The sequence below is a fragment of the Bombina bombina genome, chromosome 1 (genome assembly GCF_027579735.1).
Source record: "Bombina bombina isolate aBomBom1 chromosome 1, aBomBom1.pri, whole genome shotgun sequence".
In the NCBI taxonomy this organism is placed as follows: domain Eukaryota; kingdom Metazoa; phylum Chordata; class Amphibia; order Anura; family Bombinatoridae; genus Bombina; species Bombina bombina.
The window spans coordinates 1387984752-1388006091 of record NC_069499.1 but is presented as its reverse complement, the minus strand read 5'-3'; the positions used below and the strand labels follow the sequence as shown (position 1 = coordinate 1388006091).

At 39.9% G+C, this 21340-nt stretch overlaps 1 protein-coding gene and 1 non-coding gene across 4 annotated transcripts in view; both read left to right on the top strand.

The window, feature by feature from the left end:
- The window catches only part of ARHGEF2 (Rho/Rac guanine nucleotide exchange factor 2), a 918648-nt gene that overhangs the window by 376602 nt on the left and 520706 nt on the right, over window positions 1-21340 (top strand). The window lies entirely within an intron of this gene.
- On the top strand, window positions 5184-5373 carry LOC128646305 (U2 spliceosomal RNA). The gene has a single exon (XR_008400263.1). It is a non-coding gene; the product is annotated as a U2 spliceosomal RNA (small nuclear RNA).

Sequence of the window (21340 nt, the reverse complement as noted above, 5' to 3'; positions counted from 1 at the left end):
GTTTCAGGAATGGGAAAAAATGCAAAAGCATAGGCCTCTGATAGAGAAAAAAGCAAGAGGCAAATATCAATGGGATATTAAAATAATGAAAAAAATTTGGCGCCAAGTATGACGCACAACGTAACGTAAACTTTTTTGGCGCCAAAAATAACCGGAAATGACACACTCGCGTCACTAATGACGCCGCCGTGTGAAAGGTCTCGGCGTCACGTATGACGCCGGAAATGACGAAGTTGCATCATAAACGTCTTTTTCCGCGGCAAAAAAATTTCGCGCAAAGAATGACGCAATAAAGTTTAGCATTTGACGCACCCGCGGGCCTAATACCCGCAATAGCAAGAAAGTAGTCAATTGAAAAAAGGACTAAAACCCCAGGTAAGAAATAAATTTCTTAAAATGTTTAAATTCCCCAAATATGAAACTGATAGTCTGCTGAAGGAAATACATGAACCTGACTCATGGCAAATATAAGTACAATACATATATTTAGAACTTTATATAAATGCATAAAGTGCCAAACCATAGCTGAGGTGTCTTAAGTAATAAAAAACATACTTACCAAAAGACACCCATCCACATATAGCAGATAGCCAAACCAGAACTAAAACAGTTATTAGTAGAGGTAATGATAAATTGAGAGTATATTGTCAATCTGAAAAGGGAGGTAGGAGATGAATCTCTACGACCGATAACAGAGAACCCATGAAATAGACCCCCATTAGAGAAATCATCGTATTCAATAGGTGATATTCCCTTCACGTCCCTCTGACATTCCCTGTACTCTGAGAGGAATCGGGCTTCAACAATGCTGAGAAACGCATATCAAATTAGAAATCTTAGCACAAACTTACTTAACCACCTCCATAGGAGGCAACATTTGTAAAACTGAATTGTGGGTGTGGTTAGGGGTGTATTTATAGGCATTTTGAGGTTTGGGAAACTTTGCCCCTCCTGGTAGGATTGTATATCCCATATGTCACTAGCTCATGGACTCTTGCCATTTACATGAAAGAAAGGTGCTACATGCAGTGGTGCCTTCCGTTTAGGTACCTGTCTTGTCCCTCCCTTCATCCGTGTCCTAAAGCTTTGGTTTTGGTATCCCACAAGTATTGGATGAATCCGTGGACTCGATACATCTTGCAAGAGAAAACATAATTTATGCTTACCTGATAAATTTCTTTCTCTTGCGATGTATCGAGTCCACGGCCCGCCCTGTCTATTTAAGACAGGTAGTATTTTTTATTAAAACTTCAGTCACCTCTGCACCCTATAGTTTCTCCTTTTTCTTCCTAGCCTTCAGTTGAATGACTGGGGGGTGGAGTTAGGGGAGGAGCTATATAGACAGCTCTGCTGTGGGTGCTCTCTTTGCCACTTCCTGTTGGGAAGGAGTATATCCCAAGTATTGGATGAATCCCTGGACTCGATACATTGCAAGAGAAAGAAATTTATCAGGTAAGCATAAATTTTGTTTTTAAGGGCTATTGATTGTTTAGTTTAGGCTAGGGTTTTTTTATTTTGGGGGGGCTTTTTTTTATTTTGATAGGGCTATTAGATTAGGTGTAATTAGTTTAAATATCTTGTAATTTGTTTTTTATTTTCTGTAATTTAGTGTTTTTTGTTTGTTTTTTAATTTAGCTAATTTTATTTAGTTGTATTTAATGTAATTAATTTATTTAATTGTAGTGTAGTGTTAGGTGTTATTGTTTCTTAGGTTAGGTTTTATTGTACAGGTCAATTTATCTTTATTTTAGCTAGGTAGTTATTAAATAGTTAATAACTATTTAGTAACTGTTCTACCTAGTTAAAATAAATACAAACTTGCCTGTAAAATAAAAATAAACCCTAAGCTAGATACAATGTAACTATTAGTTATATTGTAGCTAGCTTAGGGTTTATTTTATAGGTAAGTATTTAGTTTTAAATAGGAATGATTTAGTTAATGTTAGTAATTTTATTTAGATTTATTTATTATTATATTATATTTAAGTTAGGGGGTGTTAGGGTTAGGGTTAGACTTAGATTTAGGGGTTAATACATTTAATATAGTGGAGGTGACGTTGGGGGCGGCATATTAGGGGTTAATAAGTATAATGTAGGTGGCGGCGGTGTCCGGAGTGGCAGATTAGGGGTTAAAAAGAATAATGTAGGTGTCGGCGATGTCGGGGGCGGAAGATTAGGGGTTAATAAGTGTAAGATTAGGGGTGTTTAGACTCGGGGTTCATGTTAGGGTGTTAGGTGTAGACATAACTTTTATTTCCCCATAGGAATCAATGGGGTTGTGTTACTGAGATTTACGCTGCTTTTTGGCAGATGTTAGACTTTTTCTCAGCCGGCTCTCCCCATTGATGTCTATGGAGAAATTGTGCACGAGCACGTAAGACCAGCTCACCGCTGACTTAAGCAGCGCTGGTATTGGAGTGCGGTATGGAGCAAAATTTTGCTCTACGCTCACTTCTTGCCTTTAAATGCCGGGTTTGTAAAAACCCGTAATACCAGTGCTGCAGGTAAGTGAGCAGTGAGAAAAAACTGCTCTTTAGCACTGTACAGCTCCTAACACAAAACTCATAATCTCGCCGATGGATTTATAAACTCTTGCAAAGTTAAAACATTAGTATTGTGTTTAAAAATGAGTATGAACTTGTTTTCTTTGCATTATTCGAAGTCTGAAAACACTGCATCTTCTTTTTTTTTTTTTTTTTATTTTGACCAGTTGTCATTTTCTGCTAATAAATGTTCTAAATGACAATATTTTTATTTGGAATTTAGGAGAAATGTCAGTAGTTTATAGAATGAAACAAAACATTTTACTCAAACAGATAGCTATACATAGTAAAACCAAAGATACTGATAATTTTTCAGTGGTCTCCTAAAGGGATATGAAAAATGTAGAATATTAACCCCCCTCCAAAAATAATATGTATTTTATTATTGCACCATTGCCTGCATATAAATATATGTTTAATCTCTGCCATCTGGTGAGCCAATTACAAGAGGCTGAGAAGAGAATGCGATTCTAGCCTTCTCTGTTAAAAGGAACCTTTATTTCTTTCCAGTGACATGGAGAGTCCACAAATCCATTCTAATTACTAGTGGGAATTCAACTCCTGGCCACCAGGGGGAGGCAAAGAACACCAGTAAAACTTTAAGTATCTTCCCTCTTCCGACAATACCCTGCCATTCTGTGCTTTGATCATCAGGGTGGACGTGTGAAGATGGTGTCTGAAGAAAATCAAGTTTTTAATCCTTTAATGGGTTCTTTTCCCTGCAAGCAAGGATTGGGCAATGCTAAGTTTCTTTACTAAGTGTAATGGTGTCTTTTAGCTGTTGGGGGTCGGTGAGGTGTTCCTTAATTTAACTCCAATTTTTATGCTACCCCTATTTAGAAAACCAGGGTTGGTTACTCTGTTTTTCTTGTATCTTCAGGTCCCTGTCATGGCGGTCGGATGAGGATAACAGACCTGGAGCTGCTCTGACTGGAGGGTTTTCACATACTTATCTCACAGGACATAAAGATAATCAGGGACCTAGTGAGACCTGTTACCCCCAGGAGGGGTTTGTACTTTATGATAAATATATGATATTTTGCGGCAGAGCAGATTCCTGGGAGTCAGTGATAAATTGAGCTGCTTCTATAGCCTTAGGATGGGTCAGATACTATAGAGACCCAGGCTTTATGATGTATGGGGACAGTGTGTATATTTCACGCTCCTATCCATGCCCGGTTTTACCTTCACTGAGGGTCTGGGTTTAATTTATTTACATCCAAAGCATTATTATTCCACAAAGCTTTTATGTTCTTTCACAGCCTTGTGTAAAGATATCTCCTTGAACACTCTGCAGAGATATGTAATTTACTAGGGTGAAGGTGGGTTAATTAACCTCTTTACAATCAGGGGTTTTCTGTTTCTGACAGATTTATTTGTTAGTTCTTCAGTCTCAGCTGAATATGGATATGCTGCTTTATATATTTGTGTAAAAAGACCGGATTATCAATACAGTCATTTTGGCGCCTTTTAGTCAATGGCGCTCTTCCCCTCAGTTTCTGTCTTGGTGCAGTTAAGACATGGGGTTTTCTTCCTGAACTATAATTGTTTATGGAAGTCCTGGGAGCGGAGCCTATATTTTAATATGTCTTGCTACTATTGTGAATGGTCACAACACTCTGTGATGGCGACTTGAAAATATTCGACACTGGCAAGAAAGCTAAGTCCGGGTCTTATGCTCTTCAGCGTCTACATTTGTGACTCGTGAGAGGCTGCTGACTCCCCCTGCATATCTAAGCATCAGCTTTTGCGCCTCGAGAGAGACTTACCCCCCAAATTGGAGTAGCAGTGAGCAGCTAGCTTCACCGGATGAACCAGGCTCTCGTGGCGGCGGGTGCATTTTACCGTAGGCTATGTTATGTGGATTAATAGCTCCTGTGATATTTACTAATGCATATCAATATTTTGAGGGTTTTATGTTATTTGCCCTCTTAATGCATGGCAGCAATGTGACACACTTTTGACCAATGGTTTAGCTGTTAAGGGCCTTAGGAAACTTACAGTCACACCTAGTCTATTTAAAGCGCACTTCCTCTACAATTTTTTTGTTCATAGCATGTATATCCCTGTTGGAACTTGTTTTTTTGTGCCGTTTTTAGTGTATGCAACGGCTGTTCATTATACTAAATTTTGTTATATGGAGTTGTTTATTATAGGGGGAACGCAGTACTATTTCATATTTTATCTAGGATTCTATTCATTCTTATAGTGGACTTACTAGACTACATGTGCTAGCTATTCACATTTTCATGTTTATATATACATGAGACGTTTTCAATCTCTATCATAGGAGATTGCTGCACGGTTATGGTAGCTATGTCTACAGATTAATTTTGGTCATTTCTCTCTTATGGAAAGGGATAAGATCATACTAAATATAATAAACATATGTACCTGCAGTTTTTCCTTCAAGATATATCTCCTGATAAATACTGTGTTTTTCTTTTTTTTGCTGCCATCTGGTGGCAGCTGAATGCTAATACATGCTCCTTTTATCTTTTAAGGTGAATTCTTTCTTTCTCTTTTTTATACTATATGTACATCAGCCTATTTTCAATCTCTTTCATAGGTTGAGATTGACACGCTGTGGGATTTCCTTTTATATCATCTATAATTTGTTTTCCTTTCTGTAGGGAGAGGAAATCTCTGCCTTTTTGGCTGAGATCATGTGTAGTATCTGTTCTTATCAGTTTAATATCTGAGACGTACCCTGTTTGAGGACCATATAGTAAATGGATTTTTGGAAATGGGAGATGGAAAAAGTGTTAGCTCTGTCCACTCCATGCTTTGACCTGGTATTGCTTGGATCTCTGTATATTAATCACTCTCATATGAGGTGATTCTTTTAATGCCTCTTGGACGTAAGGTTTCTTCATTTTTAGTGTTTTTAGGACACTAATATGTGGCATTATATTACCTTAGCCCAGAACCCCTATCCCTCTAGAGGATATTTTCTTCTTTAAGTATCCTATGGTTAGGTATATGGATAAGAGAGATGTTATTCATCAGAGTCTACTATAGCAACCTGTTGATAGTATTTCAACAGTTGCCGGTCGATCTCTTATTGGTCTTCTTGTCCTGATTTCAGAGGAGATTAATATAGAGGAGATCCAGGATAGGATAAAGTCTTTAAGGATAGCCAATGCAGGTAGTTTGTTGGAGGGCAAAGATTTCTAAATTAGCCATTCTATCTCCCGTGGCTGCTGTTTTGGTCTACTGCCACAGGACTAGACGAGTTGGCCCAAGAATCTCTAAATTTAAATGTTTTGTTCCCTTTTCAACTTCAAGAGACAAAAACATCCTCTCGTTCCAAGCCTGAGCAAGCCAGGACTTTAGAGGAGGTTTACCCAGTAGTAGTAGTCTTCCTGAGATACAGGAGACGGATCCCTTGTCCAGGTTTCCTGCGATTCAGTTAAAAAGAGAGGCTCTATTAAACTGTGTAAAGAATCTCGCTTCTCTGAGAGTGAGTGATGGTATAGGATTGAGGGGTCTCTTCTAACTTTGGTTCAGGAGGGTCAGTTTTTTGGCTACCTTAGACCTGAAGGACGCATATCTTTGTGTTCCTATTCAAAGTACATTTCCATTTCCTGTGGTTTGCCTTTATTGCCAAACACTTACTATTGTAGCTCCTCTTTGCGGCCTTGTCTTTGCCCATTAAATCTTTTCAAAGGCTCTAAAGGGGATCTTCTGGCAATGGCCAGATCTCAGAGAATTGCGGTGGCTCCATACCACGCCATCTTTGCATTTATCAAGATCCCATATGGATCCACATGGTGGAGGGTGTATCTGGAAGGAGTTCTTTGATATCAAATACCAGGGTATGGTTTTCTGGGTTCTGTCCTAGATTCAATTTTCAGGAAGATTTTCTTGATGGAGGTCAAGAAATATAAGCTTCTTACCGCTTGTCTTTCTCTTCAGTCCTCTGTCTGTCCATCAGTAGTTCTGTGGATTGATGTCTTGGTTTCATGGTGGTTTCCATGGACATTATTCCTTTTGCTCTTTTTCATCTGAGACTTCTACAATGATGCATGCTCAAACGATGGAACGAAGACCTCTTGGTCCTCTCTGAGAAGCTTGTCTTAGATAACCAGAAAAGAATCTCTCTGTTCGGGTGCATCTCGCAGGATCTTCTGTCACAGTGCACATGTTTCCTGGGACCATCTTGGAAGATTGTGATCTCGAATGCCAGTCTTTCAGGCTGGGGAGCAGTTGGGAGGTTCTTTAAGTGCTTAGGGATTTTGGTCTCAGGAGGGATTTTTTCCTCACTATAGATGTCTTCAGTTGGTAGCAATTTCAATGTTCGGACAGTTTGTCTTCAAATGAGTCTGATCCAGTTTCTCAGAGTCCAGTCGGACACTTTGGGGAAGCGGATTGTATGAGCAAGAAGATTTTTCATTCAGAAGTTTGGTCTTTTCATCTGGAAGTATTCTTGATATCTTTCAGGGGAGGAGTTGGATTGTTAGCTTCTTGTCTAAACTCCAAACTGCCAATATATGGGTCTATATCTAGAGATTTGCTTGCAGCTCTGATTGACGCTCTGGTGGTCCTTGAGACTTCGGTCTAATGTTCCTGTTTCCTCTGTTTGCCATTTCTTTCAGGTGTTAGTTTATATCAGCAGGAGCGGGCATAGGTGTTTCTATTTGTACCAGCCTTGTCTCTCAATCTCTGGCTAGTGGATCTGGTGTAGATATCGTCCTTTCCTCTGTGGAAATTGCAGCTGAGGTAGGACCTTATACTTATCATGGTTCTTTCTTCCTTTAAACCTAGATTCTATGACGCTGTCTGCTTGGAGTGGATCACCTAGTCTTGTCTAGACAAGGTTTTTTGCTAAGGTACTTGATACCATTATCTTGTTTATAAGCCGGTATCTCTCGAGATTTACCTTATGGTGTGGAGTACCTTCCTTTCGGGTGTGCATATAAGGGGTCCCCTTGGAGTCAGGGAGGGTTCCCCGCTTTTCTGTCTCTCTTCAGGAAGGCCTGAGAAGGTCTTGTCTGTCAGTTCTTTGAAAGGTCAGGTATCTTCCCTTTCAATCCTTTGGTATATAACGTCTGGCAGACATAACAGATGTTTTCTATTCGTTGTTCAGGCCTTGGTCAGGATCAGGTCTGTGTCTAACTATTACTCCTCCATGTAGCCTTAATCTTGTTCTTAAGGTGCTGCAGCAGGCTCCGTTTGAGCCTATGCACTCTGTTGTTCCTTTTTTCTTAGAAGGAATGTCTGTTGCACTACCTGGATGTGGTGCGTGATCTGACATTTTTCTGCCCTTTTTCTTGTATTCTCTGGTTAACGAAGGGGTTGGTGGGCCACCTCTACTTCCTTCTGGTTGAGAAGTGTTTTTTTCGGGTGACTTATGAGACAGCTGGACAGAGGTCTAATGAGAGAATAACAGATAGGAAGGAAATATTGGATAAGGTGTGAGAGGATGTGCAGCTGCGACTGGAAAAGAACTAGTACATGATCATGTAACAGTTAACTAAATTAAGCAATTCTAGACCTACTTGATAGTGCTAACTGGATTAGCACAATTGTTGGCCCGTCTTGAATTTAGGAGGAGAGTCCTCGGATTAAAGCACAAATTGACCGTAGAGTCTTAGGATGTTGTAGCCTGTGTTTGCAGCTCTCTTTTCCCTGATGCAGGTGGGAAATTATGAGACCGGAAACCCGGTGGTGATTATAGTTGAGGTCCTGTTCCTTTCCGATGATGCGAAAGACTCTGATATAGGAATCAGCTGTTAGAGTATTGTGATGTCCAGATTCCTTACTGTGCAGCGGAGGACTTCCTGAGTGAACGGTTTTAGATGGTAGGCAGCTCCGTGGTCCGTAGGTGGAGTCTGGATAGAGGATACAAGGAGCTGCTGAGAAAAGTATACAGTCAATATGAGTATCTAACAGTACTTCTCTAGTAAGGTAACTGCTTTTCTCCAACATTGGTGTGTCCGGTCCACGGCGTCATCCTTACTTGTGGGAAATATCTCTTCCCCAACAGGAAATGGCAAAGAGTCCCAGCAAAGCTGGCCATATAGTCCCTCCTAGGCTCCGCCCACCCCAGTCATTCTCTTTGCCGTTGCACAGGCAACATCTCCACGGAGATGGTTAAGAGTATGTGGTGTTTAGTTGTAGTTTTTTATTCTACTATCAAGAGTTTGTTATTTTAAAATAGTGCTGGTATGTACTATTTACTCTGAAACAGAAAAAGATGAAGAGTTCTGTTTGTGAGAGGAAGATGATTTTAGCAGCAGTAACTAAAATCGTTTGCTGTTTCCACATAGGACTGTTGAGATGAAGTAACTTCAGTTGGGGGAAACAGTTAGCAGACTTTTCTGCTTAAGGTATGACTAGCCATATTTCTAACAAGACTCTGTAATGCTGGAAGGCTGTCATTTCCCCTCATGGGGACCGGTAAGCCATTTTCTTAGTCTCAAACAGAATAAAGGGCTTAATATGGGCTGTAAAACTGGTAGACACTTTTATGGGCAAAATCGATTGCTTTATTTGGACATTTTATACATGTTTATGCTTGTAATTCACACTTATAAGCTTGGGGAACGTTTTTTAACGTCAGGCACTGAGTTAGACACCTTTTCAGTCAGGAAGGGCCTTCCCAGTTGTAGGCTGAGTCTCATTTTCGCGCCATTACTGCGCAGTTACTTTTGAGAGCAAGACATGCAGATGCATGTGTGTGGATCTGTAAGTAGTTGGAAAGGTTCCTAGAAGGCTTAATTTGGTATCGTATTCCCCCCTGGGTTTGGTAAAGTCGCAGCAAAGGCTGTAGCTGGGACTGTAGAGGGATTAAAACTGTAACCAGCTCCGGTTTCTTTATTTTAAGGGTTAAAGCTCTGAAATTTGGTGTGCAATACTTTTAATGCTTTAAGACACTGTGGTGAAAATTTGGTAAACTTTGAACAATTCCTTCATACTTTTTCACATATTCAGTAATAAAGTGTGCACTGTTTAAATTTTAAAGAGACAGTAACGGTTTTGTTTTAAAACGTTTTTTGTGCTTTATTGACAAGTTTAAGCCTGTTTAACATGTCTGTACCTTCAGATAAGCTATGTTCTATATGTATGAAAGTCAATGTGTCTCCCCCTTCAAAATTGTGTGATATTTGTGCCATAGCGTCCAAACAAAGTAAGGACAGTGCTGCCACAGATAGTAAAATTGCCCAAGATGTTTCATCAGATGAAGGGAGTAGACATAGTTCTACATCATCTCCTTCTGTGTCTACGCCAGTTTTACCCACGCAGGAGGCCCCTAGTACTTCTAGCGCGCCAATGCTTATTACTATGCAACAATTGACGGCAGTAATGGATAACTCCATAGCAAATATTTTATCCAAAATGCCTACATATCAGAGAAAGCGCGATTGCTCTGTTTTAAACACTGAAGAGCAGGAGGCCACTGATGATAATTGTTCTGTCATACCCTCACACCAATCTGAAGGGGCCATGAGGGAGGTTTTGTCAGATGGGGAAATTTCAGATTCAGGAAAAATTTCTCAACAGGCTGAACCTGATGTTGTGACATTTAAATTTAAATTAGAGCATCTCCGCGCACTGCTTAAGGAGGTGTTATCTACTCTGGATGATTGTGACAACTTAGTCATTCCAGAAAAATTATGCAAGATGGACAAGTTCCTAGAGGTTCCGGTGCACCCCGACGCTTTTCCTATACCCAAGCGGGTGGCGGACATAGTGAATAAGGAGTGGGAGAAGCCCGGCATACCTTTTGTACCCCCTCCTATATTTATAATTATTTCCTATGGTCGACCCCAGAAAGGACTTATGGCAGACAGTCCCTAAGGTCGAGGGGGCAGTTTCTACTCTAAACAAGCGCACTACTATTCCTATCGAGGTTAATTGTGCTTTCAAAGATCCTATGGATAAAAAATTGGAGAGTTTGCTTAAAAAGATTTTTGTACAGCAAGGTTACCTTCTGCAACCCATTTCGTGCATTGTTCCTGTCACTACAGCAGCGTGGTTCTGGTTCGAGGAACTAGAAAAGTCGCTCAGTAGAGAGACTCCGTATGAGGAGGTTATGGACAGAGTTCACGCACTTAAGTTGGCTAATTCTTTTATTTTAGATGCCGCTTTGCAATTAGCTAGATTAGCGGCGAAAAATTCAGGGTTTGCAATTGTGGCGCGAAGAGCGCTTTGGCTAAAATCTTGGTCAGCGGATGTATCATCCAAGACAAAATTGCTTAATATCCCCTTCAAGGGTAAAACTCTCTTTGGACCAGAATTGAAAGAGATTATCTCAGACATCACTGGGGGAAAGGGCCACGCCCTCCCACAAGATAGGCCTTTCAAAGCCAAGAATAAGTCTAATTTTCGTTCCTTTCGTAATTTCAGGAACGGACCGGCCTCTAATTCTGCATCCTCTAAACAAGAGGGTAATGCTTCACAAACCAAACCAGCCTGGAAACCGATGCAAGGCTGGAACAAGGGTAAGCAGGCCAAGAAGCCTGCTGCTGCTAACAAAACAGCATGAAGGAGTAGCCCCCGATCCAGGACCGGATCTAGTGGGGGGCAGACTCTCTCTCTTTGCTCAGGCTTGGGCAAGAGATGTTCAGGATCCCTGGACACTAGAAATAGTTTCTCAGGGTTATCTTCTGGAATTCAAGGAACTACCCCCAAGGGGAAGGTTCCACATGTCTCACTTATCCTCAAACCAAATAAAGAGACAGGCATTCTTACATTGTGTAGAAGACCTGTTAAAGATGGGAGTGATACACCCAGTTCCAACGGCGGAACAAGGAATGGGATTTTACTCAAATCTGTTTGTAGTTCCCAAAAAAGAGGGAACTTTCAGACCAATTCTGGATTTAAAGATCCTAAACAAATTTCTCAGAGTACCATCGTTCAAAATGGAAACCATTCAAATGATTCTACCTACAATCCAGGAAGGTCAATTTATGACTACCGTGGATCTAAAGGATGCGTATCTTCATATTCCTATCCACAAAGAACATCATCAGTTCCTAAGGTTCGCCTTTCTGGACAAACATTACCAGTTTGTGGCCCTCCCATTCGGGTTAGCCACTGCTCCAAGGATTTTCACAAAGGTACTCGGGTCCCTTCTAGCGGTTCTAAGACCAAGGGGCATTGCAGTAGTACCGTACTTGGACGACATTCTAATACAAGCGTCGTCTCTTTCAAAGGCAAAGGCTCACACAGACATCGTTCTGGCCTTTCTCAGATCTCACGGATGGAAGGTGAACATAGAAAAAAGTTCCCTGTCTCCGTCGACAAGAGTTCCCTTCTTGGGAACAATAATAGATTCTTTAGAAATGAGGATTTTCCTGACAGAAGTCAGAAAGTCAAAACTTCTAAACGCTTGTCAAGTTCTTCATTCTATTCCTCGTCCTTCCGTAGCTCAGTGCATGGAAGTAGTTGGGTTGATGGTTGCAGCAATGGACATAGTTCCTTTTGCGCGAATTCATCTAAGACCATTACAACTGTGCATGCTGAAACAGTGGAATGGGGACTATACAGACTTGTCTCCAGTGATTCAAGTAGATCAGAAGACCAGAGACTCACTCCGTTGGTGGCTAACCCTGGACCACCTGTCCCAGGGAATGAGCTTCCGCAGACCAGAGTGGGTCATCGTCACGACCGACGCCAGTCTAGTGGGCTGGGGCACGGTCTGGGAATCCCTGAAAGCTCAGGGACTTTGGTCTCGGGAAGAGTCTCTTCTCCCGATAAACATTCTGGAACTGAGAGCGATATTCAATGCTCTCAGGGCTTGGCCTCAACTAGCAAAGGCCAGATTCATAAGATTCCAATCAGACAACATGACGACTGTTGCTTATATCAATCATCAGGGGGGAACAAGGAGTTCCCTGGCGATGAAAGAAGTGACCAAAATAATAAAATGGGCGGAGGATCACTCCTGCCACCTATCTGCGATCCACATCCCAGGTGTGGAAAACTGGGAGGCGGATTATCTGAGTTGTCAGACATTCCATCCGGGGGAGTGGGAACTCCACCCGGAGATCTTTGCCCAATTGACTCAATTATGGGGCATTCCAGATATGGATCTGATGGCGTCTCGTCAGAACTTCAAGGTTCCTTGCTACGGGTCCAGATCAGGGATCCCAAGGCGACTCTAGTGGATGCACTAGTAGCGCCTTGGACCTTCAACCTAGCCTATGTGTTTCCACCGTTTCCTCTCATTCCCAGGCTGGTAGCCAGGATCAAGCAGGAGAGGGCCTCAGTGATCTTGATAGCTCCTGCGTGGCCACGCAGGACTTGGTATGCAGACCTGGTGAATATGTCATCGGTTCCACCGTGGAAGCTACCTTTGAGACAGGATCTTCTTGTACAGGGTCCATTCGAACATCCAAATCTGGTCTCCCTCCAGCTGACGGCTTGGAAATTGAACGCTTGATTCTATCAAAGCGTGGGTTTTCAGATTCTGTGATAGATACTCTAGTTCAAGCCAGAAAACCGGTAACTAGAAAAATTTACCATAAAATATGGAAAAGATATATCTGCTGGTGTGAATCCAAGGGATTCTTATGGAATAAGATCAAAATCCCTAAGATCCTTTCCTTTCTACAAGAAGGTTTGGATAAAGGATTATCAGCGAGTTCTCTAAAGGGACAGATTTCTGCTTTATCTGTCTTATTACACAAACGACTGGCAGCTGTGCCAGATGTTCAAGCATTTGTTCAGGCTCTGGTTAGGATCAAGCCTGTTTACAGACCTTTGACTCCTCCCTGGAGTTTAAATCTAGTTCTTTCAGTTCTTCAAGGGGTTCCGTTTGAACCTCTACATTCCATAGATATTAAGTTGTTATCTTGGAAAGTTTTGTTTTTGGTTGCTATTTCTTCTGCTAGAAGAGTTTCTGAGTTATCTGCTCTGCAGTGTTCTCCGCCCTATCTGGTGTTCCATACAGATAAGGTTGTTTTGCGTACTAAGCCTGGTTTTCTTCCAAAGGTTGTTTCTAACAAAAATATTAACCAGGAGATAGTTGTACCTTCTTTGTGTCCGAATCCAGTTTCAAAGAAGGAACGTTTGCTACACAATTTAGATGTAGTCCGTGCTCTAAAGTTTTATTTAGAAGCTACAAAAGAGTTCAGACAAACATCTTCACTGTTTGTCGTCTATTCTGGTAAAAGGAGAGGTCAAGAAGCGACTTCTACCTCTCTTTCCTTTTGGCTTAAAAGCATCATCCGATTGGCTTACGAGACTGCCGGACGGCAGCCTCCTGAAAGAATCACAGCTCACTCTACTAGGGCTGTGGCTTCCACATGAGCCTTCAAGAACGAGGCTTCTGTTGATCAGATATGTAAGGCAGCGACTTGGTCTTCACTGCACACTTTTGCCAAATTTTACAAATTTGATAGTTTTGCTTCTTCGGAGGCTATTTTTGGTAGAAAGGTTTTGCAAGACGTGGTGCCTTCTGTTTAGGTAACCTGATTTGCTCCCTCCCTTTATCCGTGTCCTAAAGCTTTGGTATTGGTTCCCACAAGTAAGGATGACGCCGTGGACCGGACACACAATGTTGGAGAAAACAGAATTTATGCTTACCTGATAAATTACTTTCTCCAACGGTGTGTCCGGTCCACGGCCCGCCCTGGTTTTTTAATCAGGTTTGATGAATTATTTTCTCTAACTACAGTCACCACGGCACCCTATGGTTTCTCCTGTTTTTTCCTCCTGTCTGTCGGTCGAATGACTGGGGTGGGCGGAGCCTAGGAGGGACTATATGGCCAGCTTTGCTGGGACTCTTTGCCATTTCCTGTTGGGGAAGAGATATTTCCCACAAGTAAGGATGACGCCGTGGACCGGACACACCGTTGGAGAAAGTAATTTATCAGGTAAGCATAAATTCTGTTTTTAGCAGAAGTTAAAAGGCATTTTCAAATAGAACTCAAACAATCCTGAAGTAGGAATCTATAGGTTTAGAAAACATTACAGCTAAATTCACACTGCTTACAAAATACCAAGCAATGAAGTGAGGCCAAGGGGCGTTTAAATAGAATAAGATTTAGGAAAACCCTGCAACAATTTAAAGGTGAAGTAGATATGACATGAATAAATATAACATATTGTTGTATGAGAAGAACATTGGAATGTGAAATTCATATTTTCATGTTGGGTTAGTACACATGAGAATATGCGATTAGGTATACATTTAAGTAGCGTGTTAGTTAATTTTACCACTTTTTTTCCCGTCACTTCTATGGGCGAATATATGAAAGTGCACACGATATTCTAACTTCTGCTTTTTGCACTTGTCGGGTTAGTACGAGAGCGAAAACAGTTTACTTTCAACCGAACGAGCACAAAATCTTACTTCTTGCACAGTTAATGCTCAAACGGGAGTGTTTAATAGCGCTCCACTCGTAATCTGGCCCTAGATTGTTATAGCAGTGTTTCAATTCTTTCTGGAAGCCAAGGGGTTAAATGGACAGTCTTGTCTCAATTAAACTGTCATAATTCAGACATAGAATGCTTTTTTAAACAACTTTAAAATTTACTTTTATCATCAAATGTGCTTTGTTCTCTTGGTATTCTTTGTTGAAAGCTAAATCTAGGTAAGCTCAAAAACTGAACCTAAACCATTGAAAACCGCATTTTATCTCATTGCATTTTGACAGATTTCACAGTTAGACAGTGCTAGTTCATGTGTGCCATATAGATAACATTGTGCTCAATCCCGTGGATTTATGTAGGGGTCAGCTGTGATTGGCTAAAATACATGTCTGTCAAAAGCACTAAAATAAGAGGGCAGTCTGCAGAGGCTTATATAGAAGGTAATCACAGAGGTAATACGTGTATTAATATCATTGTGTTGGTAATGTAAAATTGGGGAATGGATAATAAAGGAATTATCTATCTTTTTTAACAATTCAATTTTAAAGTAGACTGTCCCTTTAAGGCAATATAAGAATTATATATTTTTATTGTAAAGTAAAATGAGCAGGTGGAAAATACTGAATACTTATTGTATTTTGTATTATATATGCACACAGTAAATGTTAAAAAAAGGTATTGATCAGGCCCATTTTGCTATATTTCATACCATCATCTTAGGTACTGGCAGATAGTCTGCCATGATAAAGTTAATTTTTTTTTTTTTTTTTTTTTCTGTAGTGTAGTGCTCCCTTCTCAAACAAACCCTGATTCCTCCTAAACATCTCTCTAACCCTTTCCCCTCCCGCTAGTGGTAGCCATCTTAGGTACTGGCAGCTGTCTGCCAGTACATAGTATTTTTTTAAAAATTATTTATTTATTAATTACTTTTTTTCTGTAGTGTTGGGGTACCTCCTTCCCCCTCCCAACATTTTTTGTGGGTCCGTGCTCTGATTTTTTTTTCTTCTTCTGTAGGGTAGTGGCTATTAACCCCTAAACCGCCATCCCTCCATCGCAAAGTGCCTAAATTAACTGTTAACCCCTAAACTATCATCCCTCCACAACACAGAGTTATAAACTAACATCTAAACCACCTAACCTAACATTCCCTAACTTAACCCAAATTTAAAATACCCCTAAATTAACTAAAAAAAAATCCTAACTACCTGTTAAATTAAATAAAAACCTAATCTTACAGAAAAAACTAACATTACAGAAAAACACTACCATTACAGAAAAATAAAAAACCTAACATTACACAAAAAATCCTATTCTAATACCAAGATAAAAAAAAACGATTCTAAAAATAAACTACCAATAGCCCTAAAAATGGCCTTTTGTAGGGCATTGCTCTAAAGCGTCGAAAAAAAAACCTTAACCCCCCCCCCCCAAAAAAACAAAAAAAACTAAATTACCCATTGACCTGAAAAGGGCATTTGAATGGGCATTTCCCTTAAAAGGGCATTCAGCTATTTTGCTGCCCATTAAAATAAAATATATTTACTGCAGCACTTATAATCTAGCCCTAAGTGTTCCCGCAATTTTTTTATTTTTTTTAAAGTTTTGAATTTTATTTTAAAAGGCCACTTCTCTCTGCTTATCCTCCTTTATCTGTCCGCAGCCTTTGACACTGTTGACAACCCTCTTTTGCTCCAAACCCTCCAATCCTTCGGCATCTGTGTCACAGCCCTACCTGTCAAACCGTACTTTTAGTGTAGCCTTTTCTGGGGCCTCCTCTGCCCCGTCACCACTTTCAGTCGGAGTACCGCAAGGCTCTGTCCTCGGTCCCCTTCTCTTCTCAATCTACATGTCATCACTAGGTTCCCTAATAAAGTCCCATGGTTTACAATCTCATTTGTATGCCGACGACACCCAAATCTACTTCTCTGCACCAGACCTATCTCCTTCCTTGCTAACCTGTGTCACTAACTGTCTTTCTCACATCTCTAACTGGATGTTCTCTCACTACCTCAAGCTAAATCTCTCCAAAACTGAGCTCCTTATTCCCCCCCCCCCCCCTTCTTCAAAACTCTCCACCCCCAATCTCTCTATAACTGTCGACAACTCCATCATTACCCCTACCCCGCATGCCAATGTCTCGGGTTACATTTGACTCAGATCTTTCACTCCTCACATTCAGTCCTTGGCTAAAGGCTGCCGCTTCCACCTTAAAACATCTCTAAAATTAGACATTTCCTTACACAAGAAACAAATAAGATTTTAGTCCACTCTCTCATTCTTTCCTGCCTCGATTTCTGCAACTCTGTCCTCTCTGGTCTCCCCACCTGCCGCCTAGCTCCTTTACAATCCATAATGAATGCCTCTGCCAGACTCATCTTCCTTACACGTCACTCTTCATCTGCTGCACCTCTCTGCCAATCCCTTCACTGGCTTCCTCTTGCCTCTAGGATCAAACACAAAATTCTCATTCTGACATACAAAGCCCTCAACTGCACTGCTCCCCACTATATCTCAGACCTTGTCTCCAGATACTCTCCCTCCCATCCCCTTCGATCTGCTCATGACCGCCTACTCTCCTCCTCTCTTGTCACCTCATCACACTCCCGTTTACAAGACTTCTCCAGACTGGCTCCCATCTTGTGGAACTCTCTGCCTCGCTCCACAATACTCTCTTCTAGTTTTAAAAGCTTCAAGTGCTCCCTAAAGACTCTACTGTTCAGGGATGCATACAACCTACGCTAATCTTTCTTTATACCAGTTCCTCTCCTCCATTGCTATCCCCTGAACCCCCTTAGCATGTAAGCCTAAGAGTCCAGCTGTTTGTAGATCACCTTCTTAAGAGCTGTCTACAACAGTGCAACTCTTGGCAGGGCCCTCTACCCATTTGATCCCTATAATTGTTTTGTTGTACTCCGCCTTTGTTTATAGTGCTGCTGAATCTGTTGGCGCTCTACAAATAACCGATAATAATAACCGATAATAAAGTTGCTCAATATATTTGTGTTTTGAGTGTAAAGCATTTTAATAATGGTAGTTTCATCACCATGAGGTTATCAAGTTCTGATTCAAGATGCTACGGACTAATGTCTATGGGCAAGAGTATTTTTATGTACCTCTAGGCCCAGATATGAAGTGATATTTTACTGTCTTTGTACAGATTAGATTATGTTGCCAAGGAAAAACAACATCTAAGTAATTTAATATCACAGACTTAACACTATATTGCTATATTTCATGCAGTCATTGGTTGCACATTGTAGTAACTAATTAATATTATCATTTATTTGTATAGTGACGCAATATTCCGTAGCGCTGGGCACAAAGATAGGGGTATACAATGACAAGGGTTTGTGATGAGATACAAAAACACTATACGCGTCTAGTACAAGAGGAACAGGTAGTTTTCCCTGATTGGCCTCAGCAGAGAAGAGAACTTAGGTTACAAAATGGTGTTGCTACTGCTTTATAGATATTAAAATTTGACAATTATTTTTTTAAATATTGAAACTGTTTTAGAACATACATCTTCATATTGTGTTCATGAGTATCTTTGCTCTGAATGCATCATTCTGTGTAGCATCTATTTACTGTTTTCCATGTCTTTATTTACTATTTTCAATGTCTCTTTAAAATTCAGAACCCAGCAAGAATATTGAGTAACCAGCAACATAGTTTTGTTATCCATACTGGCTGTTTGTATATGGAATAATACAAAAAGTTAGAAGCTGAAAGTTACGTTATAATAGATTGTAGTTTCTGGTATTCCAACATTTTATAATCCTGATCCAAAAAGAGGTAAGATTTTTAAGATGTTTCAGGGATAAAATAGGCAGCTGCCTGATAACATTATGACATCAGAGGTTTCTTATTTGTAGCGTGCTGGATGTCTCTTTTGACAAATTAATTGTCCATATTTGCCACAAAAAACATATTTCCCACAAACAATGAGAAAGGATTGAGGTAATCTAATCCGTTACTAAACAGAATTAAGAGAAAACAAAAGAAAATGTTCTATCTGAATTGTACATGTGGAGAGCTCTGAAATGTCATGCACTTTGCTTGACTGGCACAGATTAACAAGTAGAATCGCTCAACCAGGAACAATAGCTTGTTTTCTGGCAAATTTGCCACCAGACATTTTTTCCCCAATTTTGCTTTCACAGAGGAGAATTTTCCTGAAATATATCAGTCTTATACCGCCTATACAGGTCAGTCCAGCCCCGAAAATACCAGGAAATCCTCCTTTGAACGAGGAACATGGCAACTGTCACAGAATAGGCGCTCTGCTTAACTTCTCTATTTAGTCTCCCCTCCCTATAAATGTCTAGTTTTCACAAAGAGAAAAAAAGGAGAGACTTGTCTTTCCCTTTACAGACAGTAAAACACAAAGGACTAGATTACAAGTGGCGCGGTATTTAGCGCTTCAGTTTGAGTGTAAACGCCACTAGAAGTAAGACTTTTAATGTGCGTCTTTAAACTGCAGGACTTCAGATACCGTAACAGCATTAACAACTTCTCCCAATAGACTTCAGTGGAACTGGATTTTCAGTAAAAACCTAACACTTATCGCTATCACGCTAACCGGACTGTGTTAAACTAAGTGTGCTCAACCGAACATGAATTATGAATATTTACATTCCAATGTTCTTCGCATAGCATAAACTGTTCTATTTATTTTTAAATATATATATCGCCATAGAACTAGCTGATGAGCTGTTGTTCATTCCTGGTAAAGCGCTTCTCTCTTTGTATACAAAAAAAAGATATATATATATATATATTTATATACATATATATATATATATATATATATATATATATATATATATATATATATATATATATATATATATATATATATATATATATATATATATATATATATAAAATTGTAATATATATATATGTATGTGTGTATGTATATATTTATATATATATATATATATATAGATACACATACACAGGGCTCCAGATTTCAAGTCCTAAGCTACTAGCCAGTCCAAAATGTTACTTGCCACTTCAGATCCCAACCACTATATGCCCACACCACTTACACTACTTCACCCCCTCTTTGCGTATGTTTAGCCATTGTTAAACACGTTATTGTTCAGTAACTTTTTAATATTGTTTTTATTTTATACCATCAATTAAATAATGCTACATACATTAATAAATTGACAAAAATAGTACATAGCAGTTATCAACATAAACTAGGGTTTTAAGGATAGAAAAAATGGTTAAAGTGAAGGTAAACTTTGATGAATGAAAGACCGTTTTTAAAAAATACTATTAAAAACAGGGGCACTTTCATTCATCAAAGTTTAAAAAGCAGCAGTTTTGTTTAAAATCTTACCTTTGTTCTTTTCACACCAAGAGCAGCTTCCCCCACATGGCGATCCTCTCTTCACATGTCATCAATAACTAATCCGGCTTCCTCCAATCACGGCTTTCCCCCCAGGGGAGTCATTGCCTGAGGCCATGCCATGATTGGAAAAAGCCGGAATAGTCATTGCTGACGTGTGAAGAGAGGATCTCCGGGTGGGGGAAGCTGCTTTGGCTGTGAAAAGAATAAAGGTAAGTTTGTAAACAAAACGGCTGCTTTCTAAACTTTGATGAATGAAAGTGCCCCTGTTTTTAATTTTTTTTTTAAAAAAAAGGGCTTTCATTCATCAAAGTTTACCTTCACTTTAAACTGAGAGAAAGCCGAGAGTGCTGATATTAATGTGATCATAGCAGACTTGGAATTTTTTTTATAATTATAATCTCTCAACTGTCTTTATTCACTTCCTCATCTCTTGAATCTCTCATTTTACCCTCTCTCTTCTCTCTCAGGCCGTATCTTCTCTTTACACTGTTTATTTCCCCTCTTTCAGATCTCTTCACTCTTTTTTTTCTTCACTCTTTCTTAACACTATCTTTTTCTCCACTTTCACTTTTCCTCTGCATCTCTCTCTACACCTGTTAACCCTCTCAGAAGTAACAGCCTAAGCACTAATGGGGTCCCTATAGCCCTAGAGGAATAACATATCCTTGCCCTTTCATAGATATATAGTATCCTTTTAGATAATATTTGTTGCAGGTAGCCCAACATTCACTAACTAACTTTAACTCACCACCATTAAATTTTCACTCGCCAATGGCTAGTGGGCTAGTGGAAATTTTGAGACCTATATATATATATATATATATATATATATATATATTCACACACAGTATCTCACAAAAGTAAGTACACCCCTCACATTTTTGTAAATATTTTATTATATCTTTTCATGTGACAACATTGAAGAAATGACACTTTGCTACAATGTAAAGTAGTGAGTGTACAGCCTGTATAACAACGTACATTTGCTGTCCCCTCAAAATAACTCCACACACAGCCATTAATGTAGTAACCGTTGGCAACAAAAGTGAGTACACCCCTAAGTGGAAATGTCCAAATTGGGCCCAATTAGCCATTTTCCCTCCTCGGT